The sequence below is a fragment of the Palaemon carinicauda genome, chromosome 39 (genome assembly GCF_036898095.1).
Source record: "Palaemon carinicauda isolate YSFRI2023 chromosome 39, ASM3689809v2, whole genome shotgun sequence".
In the NCBI taxonomy this organism is placed as follows: Eukaryota; Metazoa; Arthropoda; class Malacostraca; order Decapoda; family Palaemonidae; genus Palaemon; species Palaemon carinicauda.
In genome coordinates this window covers 5,704,216-5,715,073 of record NC_090763.1, presented here as the reverse complement: position 1 = coordinate 5,715,073, position 10,858 = coordinate 5,704,216, and the positions used below count along the sequence as shown (strand labels likewise).

The window sequence follows — 10,858 nt, the reverse complement described above, 5'->3', positions numbered from 1 at the left end:
GCTCAAATGCAGCCTTTCCCTTGCCTGCTAAAATGGTCTCAGCTAAATAAAATAGTTTCAGATATATCCAGATTTTTGCTAGTTTTTTCTAAGCACCCTAAATTTGGAGACGAGTGCAACTCGTTTCTAACCAGCCTAAATTCGGAGACAAGTCCCACTCGAATTTATTTCATATTCAAAAAAAAAAAAAAAAAAAATAGAAAATTCTGAAGAAAGGAAAAGAAATATTTTTCAAAATCTATTTTTAACACATCCCGATTACATCTAAATGTCCCAAATATTTCGGTGAAATGCTTGACACATATTTTAGATTCTCCATGTGTTACACAAAATAGTTTAAAGATATATTGGGACATTTCATAGCTTTTCCTAAGCACCCTAGATTTGGAAACAAGCGCCACTCGTATTTATTTCATATGCAAGAAATTTTGGTCGGGGAAAAAAAAAAATTCAATCTCCATTCCGATTCCGTCTGATATCCTAAATATTTCGGTGAAATGTTTATCCAATCTCTAGATTTTCCATATGTTCCACAAAATAATTTTCAGATATATTGGGACATTTGTTAGTTTTTTTCTAAGCACCCTAAATTTGGAGACTAGCGCAACTCGAATCTATTTCTTATTCCAGAAATTTTGGTCTGTAATTTGAAAAAGGAATGTTTTTCAAAATTCATTTATAACTATATTCCGAGTTCATCTGATGTCCCAGATATTTTGGTGAAGTGCTTGACACATTTTTCTAGATTTTCCAGTATATTTCCCATTATTCTTTTCCCTTGTGTTATTGACTTTCTAGCTCACAGCCTTAGATTATTTGCTAAATTCTACACTTTAGTCTAGTGATTTACTTAACATCTTATTCCTAAGCGTCTCCAGGTGGTCTTGATGATGATCTAGCATATTTATTCACAGGTATCTGGGACTCTGTCTTCATAAACTTTAATTGATTCTTCAGGCATTCCAGTGATGCCATCCTAGAAAACATGGATATTTTCGAATATTCTAAGTGTTTCGGTACCAAACATGAAAAATTATATTCCAGGTATTCCAATCCAAACATGAAAAGTCTTTTTAAAAGGTTTCTCAAAATTCACTTTGAAAATTGACAAAATTTCATTCCAAATATTTAGCCTCCAATCAGATAGAAAAAAAAAAAAACAAATCCAAATATTGTAGAAACTTAACTTCAAATAATATGAGTGTTTTAAATGGTTCATCTAGTATATTTGAAATCGTTACTCAATTCATTAGATTTAAGATTTTAGCAGAAAAAAGTTCTTTTACTACCAAAGAATCCCTACGCCATGGTCTGAGAATAGATTTTTTAATATTGCATAACATATTCTAGGACAAAATTAAACAAAAATATTCCTTGAAAAATCATCGAGAATCTATAACTTGGCCAAATTTCAATATATTTTCATCGCTATTATTTTCTTATTGTTTTTATTTTTGTTTTAATTGTTTTTTTATTTTTCAAAATGAATAACCCTCATTATTCATGGTTTAAAAAATATTTAATTGACACTAATAAGAACAGGTCTTTGGGTGACGTTCATACTTCAGTCAGGGTTACTGCTAGTTAAAATGCAATAGCATTTCATAGCAATAGCAATGATGATCATAGGAATAAGTAGAAAGTTTTGTCTGTCCAAGACTGGGTTTAAATCGATCTCAGCTACAGGCCACTGCTATAAAAGTGTATGCTAATGTACTATATATTATATAAGCGGTGGTTGGTGGGATAAACACGGCCAGATTCTAGTACTTTCCTCCTATAATCAGCACTTGGACATTTATGACAGACCTTAGAAGTCTGGTGAGAGCGGTAATGAGTTACAAGTGTGAAAAAGAAGACAATAAACTTTGTAACGCCGAATTTCTGTTATGGTTACATATAAGTTTCATGATTACATGAAACACCAAATATTTTCATTTGAATAATGAAAACTGATGGAAAATTGATAGAATATTAATATATATCATACATTGTAAGATAATTGGATCATTTATTCTTGAGTTAACAGACAGTCCGGGATTTTAACACGTCTCCTTGCTAAGCCGTCTGTAGAAAGTTAAACCTGAGAAATAAGATAGTTCTGAATATTTACGGTCATAAAAATGACTATGTTGAAGAACATGCAAAGAGAATTAGAATCTTTTAAGTAAAGTAGAGTTTTACATTAATCAAAATAATTATTCATACCATTTCCTGACAACGTAAAATAGATAATTTTCTTCATTAAAGTAACCATCATGTTTAAAATCTATTCTGCACTTCTGACTTAACAGTCTCCTTATATGTTATAACGACCGTGAGAAAACAAAGACATATTATTTGTTTCTGGCATCTGTCATTAATTTTTCTTACAACGAGTACTTCCTATTTACATAGAGAGGTGGTCTGGAGTAAAATGTTGGACAGCATATATATTTTTATTATTTATTTAGCTTTAATTAATTCATTTACACGAAGATTAGGCGACGAAACAATCCCAATGAATTTATGCTGACATTAGTAAAACAAAAAATAGCTTCTTTCTACATTTTATTTGATTGGTTTGTACTGCTCATAAATGCTGCGTCACCACTCATGATGCTTTCTTAACCTATTTACAACCTACGTTTTCTGTTTACATGGTCACTTAATTCACTAAATTTGCGATTGCACTAGAACCCAAATCTCGACTCATTGAAGGTTTAAAGGCCTCTCGTGAATGGCAAAGGCAAGGGACAGTGCTAGGAGAATGCCATGGAGACTGACCATATATTTATATGATAAACGCACCAGCCTACTCTCCACCCAAGCTAGAAGCAATGAGGGCCAGGCAATGGCAGTTGATAACTCAGCAGATAAACCTATAGGCTCCTTCAAGCCTCCCATCCTTAGCTCACATGGATGGTGAAGTTGCAGCGACCAAAGAAACTAACGAGTTTGAAGGGACTCGGACCCCAGTCTGGCGTTCACCAGTCAGGGACGTTATCACATCGGCCCTCACAACCCTATTCTCAGCTATTTGCAATCTTTCAAATTATTTTCCTTCACTCTCACTAATAGAGTTAGGATATTGTTGCAACCCTTTGTTACTTGCAACAGAACCATCTACGTCACTCTCTTTTTTATCAGATCACCTTTAGAATTTAAGGACTAGATTCAGTTCTTAACTCTTTAAAAAGACCTCCTGATCAGGAACCAGGACTAGTTTATTACCCAGATTGGGATTTATGTAAAGGTTAACTAACTTGCATAAAAAAATCTGTAATGTTTTAAGAACAAAATATTTTCTTTTTATTTTGTATTTCCATGAAATACCTTTAAAATAATTTTTACAAGCTTTTGATACACATTAAACGTTTCATTCTCTTTTTTTTCTCATAAGCTTTCATTGCAATTCCATAACTAACAAATACATTTCATACATATTTCAGTATACCTTTTATGATAATAACCGTGGTATATAAAACCCGTTGCATAATTATGCACTCGCAAAGTTACTAAAATCTTTATATAATTTTTGACAGAATATCATCAACATCATCATCATCATCATCATCATCATCATCATCATTATTATTATTATTATTATTATTATTATTATTATTATTATTATTATTATTATTATTATTATTATTATTATTATTATTATTATAGTAATAATAAAACAACAATTATAACATTCAGTCTTCATAGACTGTGATAGATAAAAGAAAATAATGTCATGGTAATAATAATAATAATAATAATAATAATAATAATAATAATAATAATAATAATAATAATAATAATAATAATAATAATAATAATAATAATAATAATAATAATAATGAAAATATACCAGTTTTACTGAGCATGTTCTTACCCAATTCTACTACAATATTTCTAAAATAATTAGAAAAAAAACTAGTTTTTTCTTGCAATCTTCCACTCGGGCAAATTGAGGATAATCGCTTGATATTCATACTTAAACAATTTTCATCTCTTTGAAATATTGTGTAGTTTAATGAAGTAGATTATTATTATTATTATTATTATTATTATTATTATTATTATTATTATTATTATTATTATTATTATTATTATTATTATTATTATTATTATTATAATTTTTAATCAGAATATGCAAATATACGAAAAAGTACAAGAATCATACAAAATGAAGATAGATTTCTCCAGCAAAATCTTTTGTTGACTGCAGCTACTCTCTAAAAATTACTTATCGCGTATAAATATGACTAACCTTTCCCAGCTTAGCAAGATCTCACACAAAGACAACCAGACAATCTTGAGACGTATGCCTTAACAAACAGTCCCTTTTAAAATCCATTCAGGTACTTATACACATACGATACGTCATCATTAAACTCGAGAGATGTCTTGCGTATTATTGCTGATTTGATCTGGAGGAATTTTCGTTTGAATGTTTAATTTTCTTTCTTCATCAAGGGAGAGTTTGGCTATCCGTGATCAAGAGGCTCTGTACCATTTGTCAAGTTAAGAGGAGTGATAAGAATGAATGATGATTAATGCTTGGATTCAGGAAGTGTACTGCACTTTATTATTATTATTATTATTATTATTATTATTATTATTATTATAGTTGTTGTTGTTGTTGATGATGTTGTTTTTGTTGTTGTTGTTGTTGTTGTTGTTGATGTTATTTTTGTTGTTGTTGTGTTTGTTGTTATTATTATTATGATTATTATTATAATTATAATTATTATTATTATTATTATTATTATTATTATTATTATTATTATTATCATTATTAGCTAAGCTACAACACTACTTGAAAAAGCAGGATGCTAAAAGCCCAAGGGCTCCAACAGGGAAAATTAGCTCAGTGAGGTAAGGAAATAAGGAAATGAATAAATAATTTGATATGTAATGAACAATTAAAATAGAATATTTCTAAATTAGTAACTACTAATTAATGTTATTTGAACTTCACATTTCAGTGACGTGTACTATGCCTTTTGGTAATAATCACAAATAACTATTAACTATGTTTAAACTTTTGTATCTCATTAACCTGTGCTGATTCATGCGGTTAAGTTAGGTATTTCAACGAAGCGAAACTGTACTTTCACTATACGATAAAAGATAATGATTAATATGGTTTCAATTTCGCATCTTAACATAGCGTTCTGTACAATTACGGAAAAGTTACAGTTAAATTTTAAATATTTTTAATCGTTATTGTCTATCTATGCTGAGCATATTATGACTTATGATTACATTTGTAGTTTTGGTAGCGAACTCTGAACTTTAACAGTAATAGAACATAAAGGGTAATGTTATTTTAACAACGTATAATAATAATGATAATTATTATTATTATTATTATTATTATTATTATTATTATTATTATTATTGGCTAAGCTGCAACCCTAGTTGGAAAAGCAGGATGTCATAAGTCCAGGGGCTTCAACAGGGAAAACAGCCCAGTGAGGAAAGGAAACAAGGAAAAAATTAATTGTTTTAAGAACAGCAACAATATTGAAAATAAATATTTCCTATGTAAACTATAAAAACTTTAACAAAACAAGAGAAGGATAAACAAGAATAAAGGAATAAAGTCAACATTAGTACGCTTTTATTGATTGATATATTGATTTCATATAATAAACTGCAGACGAAGGACTTTGGATATCGATGTAGAATTTCATTTAGATAATACGAATACAGCAAGAAGTAAATTCTTCAAATATTGGCATTTATACCGTCAATAATTGACTGTAATATCAATAAAGAAATTTGTTCTTTAAATTTACTGAAAGAAATTTTTACAAAATTTCGATATATATCCCTACATTTCCTTATCAAAAGATACCAGGAAATAAATAGGGTTTGAAATTAGTAAGAAACCTAAAATTAGTAAATCTCTCAAAAATATAATAATTTTGAAATGCACCTTTATTAAATTAGATGCTGCCTAGAAAAACAAGTCTATTAACTGACATAATATTGTGAGATTTAAGGCACCTTGAGGTAACTAACCTCAACATCAAGTTGATATCATATAGTCTCTTTAACTTGATGTTACCTACATCCATTTGTTACTTATTAATAATCATCTACTCTTTTCATTATGCCATTATCTTTTTCATAACTCTTACTATTCTATCGAAAATTGTTTTTAAAATTGTTGATCTTTTAGAGTTGGGTCAATAATAATAATAATAATAATAATAATAATAATAATAATAATAATAATAATAATAATAATAATAATAGGTAGTATGTTGGCTAGGGCACCAGCTACATATTGAGATACTACCGATAGAGAGTTATGGGTCTTTTGACTGGCCAGGCAGTACTACATTGGATCCTTCTCTCTAGTTATGATTCGTTATCCCTTTGCCCTACACACACACACACACACACACACACACACACACACACACACACACACACACTGAATAGTCTGGCCTATTCTTTCCCATATTTTCCTCTGCCCACGTACGCCTGATAACACAGATTACCAAACGATTCTTCTTCAGTTAAAGGGTCACTGCACTTATAATTGTTCAGTTGGCCACTTTCCTCTTGGTAAGAGTAGAAGAAAACTCTCCTAGCTATGGTAAGCAGCCCTTCTAGGAGAAGGACACTCCAAAATCAAAACTATTGTTTTCTACCCTTGGGTAGTGCCATAGCCTCTGTATCATGGTCTTCCACTGCCTTGGGGTTAGAGTTCTCTTGCTTGCGGGTACATTTGAACGCACTATTCTATCTTATTTCTCTTCCTCTTGTTTTGCTCAAGTTTTATAGTTTGTATAGGACATACTTATTTTGATATCAATCTTCTTAAAATATTTTATTTTTCCTTTTTTCCTTTCCTCACTGGGCTATTTCTACCTGTTGGAGCCCCTCGGGCTTATAGCATCCTACTTTTCCAACAATGGTTGTAGCTTAGCGAGTAATAATAATAATAATAATAATAATAATAATGATGATGATAATATAATAATTAATAATAATAATAATAATAATAATAATAATATACTTTTTAAAACACTAATAATAATAATAATAATAATAATAATAATAATAATAATAATAATAATAATGATAATAATAATAATAATAATAATAATAATAATAATAATAATAATAATAATAATAATAATTACAACATTGTTTTGAGAGCTCACATTCAAGAAAAACTCTGAACGCCTTGCAAGAACTACCCATGCCACAAACCATCACCTAAAATTTTTGCTTTTTCATCGCTTATCAAACACCGTCCTAGTTTCCAAACTGAACAGGGGTACAGTGGAAAGGAAGTCACGGGAGGGGTTGGGCCAATTTAGAAGGTTAGGGAAAGACTGAGGAAAAAGGGGGGGAAGGGGGGAGGGAAGAAAGGGCTTTCTCAAGGTGAGAGGCATAACGGAGGTATATATAGATGCAGAAGACCTCCTGATGCCACATTCATCCTAACTTTTCTTGCGATCATGAAGCTCCTGGTAAGTTTCTCTCTCTCTCTCTCTCTCTCTCCTCTCCTCTCTCTCTCTCCTCTCTCACTCCTCCTCCTCTCTCTCTCCTCTCTCTCTCTCTCTCTCTTTCTCTCTCTCTCTCCTCTCTCTCTCTCTCTCTCTCTCTCTCTCTCTCTCTCTCTCTCTCTCTCTCTCGCAAACCTCAAGCATAGTTATTTTGATTACACATATGTCAATTATTTTCTAAGAATTCCCATCCTTTCTACTACAATTACATTTCTATTTCTACTACCAACTTTCTCTCTCTCTCTCTCTCCTCTCTCTCTCTCTCTCTCTCTCTCTCTCTCCCTCTCTCTCTCTCTCTCTCTCTCTCTCTCTCTCTCTCTCTCATATCTTATATGTATATACTGTACATATATGCCATCTTCTAAGAATTCCAACTTTTCTGCAATAATCATTGTTTCAATTTCTCTCTCTCTCTCTCTCTCTCCTCTCTCTCTCTCTCCTCTCTCTCTCTCTCTCCTCTCTCTCTCTCTCTCTCTCTGTACCCTGATTCTTTCATTAATCCCTCGTTGCCATCTGTTTCTGAAAACAAATGATGACATGATATTTCTGTTTATTTTCTTTTCACTTCTTCCTCTTGCATTGTTTCACGTTTCATCTTCCATTCAGTGTCCATTCTATCAGCAACCTGTTCTCATAGCGCAAATACTTATTCTTTGTTCTTCGTTATCCGTTGTTTATATGTTTCTCTTTTTTTTTTTTCATGTGTGTTTTTAATTCTATTTGCTCAATTTATTATTATTTAATTTACTACTATTACTAGTACTACACTGTTAAAAAAAACCGTAATTTTAATCGGAAAAAGTTCTTTTTAAAAATACACTGTTTTAAAAAATACTGTTCTGAGACGTATTTCAGTAAAACATAGGAGACCATAATCTTTACCCTACTTTGCTAATATCTCTTACGGGTTAGTGACGGTAATATCACTCCTTTACATCAATATATCCGTTTTTAAAACGGTAATGCCTGACCAACAATTATTCCAGGATTCTTACCGTTTTTTTCACAGAAAATTTTCAACAATTTACTACAATATTCAACATTACTAACAGTATCATCATTACTACTATCATCATTATTATCATCAACAACATCAAGGAAAAGCTGTTAAATTTCATCTATGGATTAAAACCTCCTTTACAGGTATTCGTGAGTGTGCTTCTTGCAGCCGAAGCGGCAAAGCTGCAACAATACTCCCTTCCAACTCCTCAAGGGACTTTCGATACAAGAGGACACAGGAAATGTTGACGCCTCTTCATCATTCGAACATTCCCCATCGGAGCATCAGCATTCTTCAGCAGGTGTCTCCCTGCCCGTATCTGGACACAACGAACAACATTCTCAATCTTTCTCTGGCTCATTTAGTCAGTCTATAACCGATTCCAATGGACAGTCATTCGCAAGTCAGACAACTGAAGATTTCTCTGCTGGTCCAACTCAGTCAGCATTCAGTGGACAAGCATTTGCTGGTCAGGTGACTGATGGTTCCTCAACTGGTCCAACTCAGTCAGCATTCAGTGGACAGTCATTTGCTGGTCAAGTGACTGATGGCTCCTCCGCTAGTCCTGCGCAATCCACATTCAGCTCTCAGATCTCTGAGAACAACATTCAGTCAAATACATCTCCAGGACAATTCCAGCAAGGAACAGAAAATGCCTTTGTCCGCGATTCTTCCGTTGGTTTCTCTGGACCAGCCTCAAGCGGTGATTGCCCAGAAGGCCAGGTTAAGCACGTCGATGGCCAGTGTGTTACACCTGAAGTGACCCGAAACGTGTTCCTCTACGCTGCTCCTCAAAGGGCCTCGCCAGGTGGACGTGACCCCTGTAGACATTCCTCTCCCTAAGATTGAGCATAACATTGTCTTTATCCGCACTGAAGAACTTGAGAGGGCTAACGAGCCAATCATTGTACCTCCACCCCAGAGGAGGAAAAACATCATCTATGTCCTCAACAAGGAGTCCCAGTTCGGAGGCCAAAGGGTAATCGAAATCACCACTCCTGAACCCAAGCAGCCAGAGGTATACTTCGTGAACTACGCCGACGGTCAGACACCAACCCTTCCCGACGGCACTGACCTTCGAAACAGCTCTTCGCTCAGCCATCCATTCTGAGGGCCAAGTCATCAGTGGGTCTGGAGGCTTCGACAACCCGTAATGAACAAGGAGCAGGTTTTTGTCGGTAATGTTGAAGGTCCCAATGTTTTTAGCAGCGAAGGAGTTCATGGTAGTTTCGATGGTTCATCTGCAAGTGGTGCCAATACCAACATCGACTCGAGCAGCGGTGGCTTTGTTACTAATTTTGAAGACACAAATCAGGCCACTGCTTCTTTTAATAACTTTAATTCCGGCAGTAACGCTGCTGTGTCATCAGTGAACAACTTCGTCGACTCATCTTCCAACCAGAATAGTTTCAGCAGGGATGCAGCCATCATTCACGATGATAGTGCTTCCAATGACGTTGGTGCTGTCTCACACGATGATGCCTCCAACATTTCCAGCAATCTTATCAACGTTGACTTGAGAGATTCCGCACCTACAAGCGGATCGTCTGGAATCGCCTTTGCCGCCAATACCTTCCAGGCCACGCAGCAAGCTACTGGCCCAGCTACACCACAGGGTCTATACAGCGCTCCATGAATACTAGCATTCTTTTTGACGAGCATGGATGTACTTTCGAATAACTGAATTTTCATCGAATTAGGTAGATTTTATTTATATTCCATAAAAGACCTTGTAATCCTTGTTACGTCTACGAAGTGCCATGTAATGTATTTTTGATAAAATATATATTCATTCTCGAAAAGCAAAATGTTTATCTTTATCCTTTTATGAGCTTCATTAAGCCCAACATTTTATAAATCTGGTTTATTTTTACTTTTAATAATTTTTATTCATACGCAGAGATAGTATGATATAAAAAGTTATGCAATATTATTTTACGGATAACATTCATAAAAGATAATGAAAATAAAATTTATTTTTTTCATCAAGCTATTTCTTTTTTATAGTTTTCTTTGCACTAAGTAAAAATGAGAAGAAAATTGTATATAATCGTAATTGAAAGGATAAAAAAAATGAGCATATACTTACAAAAGTACAGACGTCGCTACTTTTAAGCCTTACCCAATTTCATTTCATGAAATAAAAACGTATCTTCAATGTGAGTTATAAAATGAAAGTATTAAGAGAATAAAATCACATGAATAGTTGAATCCATTAATATGATGTGGTACTTACCGTTTTAGTGACGCTAATATGTCCTTCACTTTTTAAAATCTCCTTAACGTTTTTTTCTGATGTTTTCCTTCGAATATATATTATTCTTTTTTAAAGTAAAATGAAGTACCAATTATAATA

At 33.0% G+C, this 10,858-nt stretch overlaps 1 pseudogene; it reads left to right on the top strand.

The window, feature by feature from the left end:
• Window positions 1-10,294, top strand: part of LOC137630940 (uncharacterized) — a 16,079-nt pseudogene extending 5,785 nt beyond the window's left edge.
• Window positions 10,295-10,858: the final 564 nt, after the last annotated feature.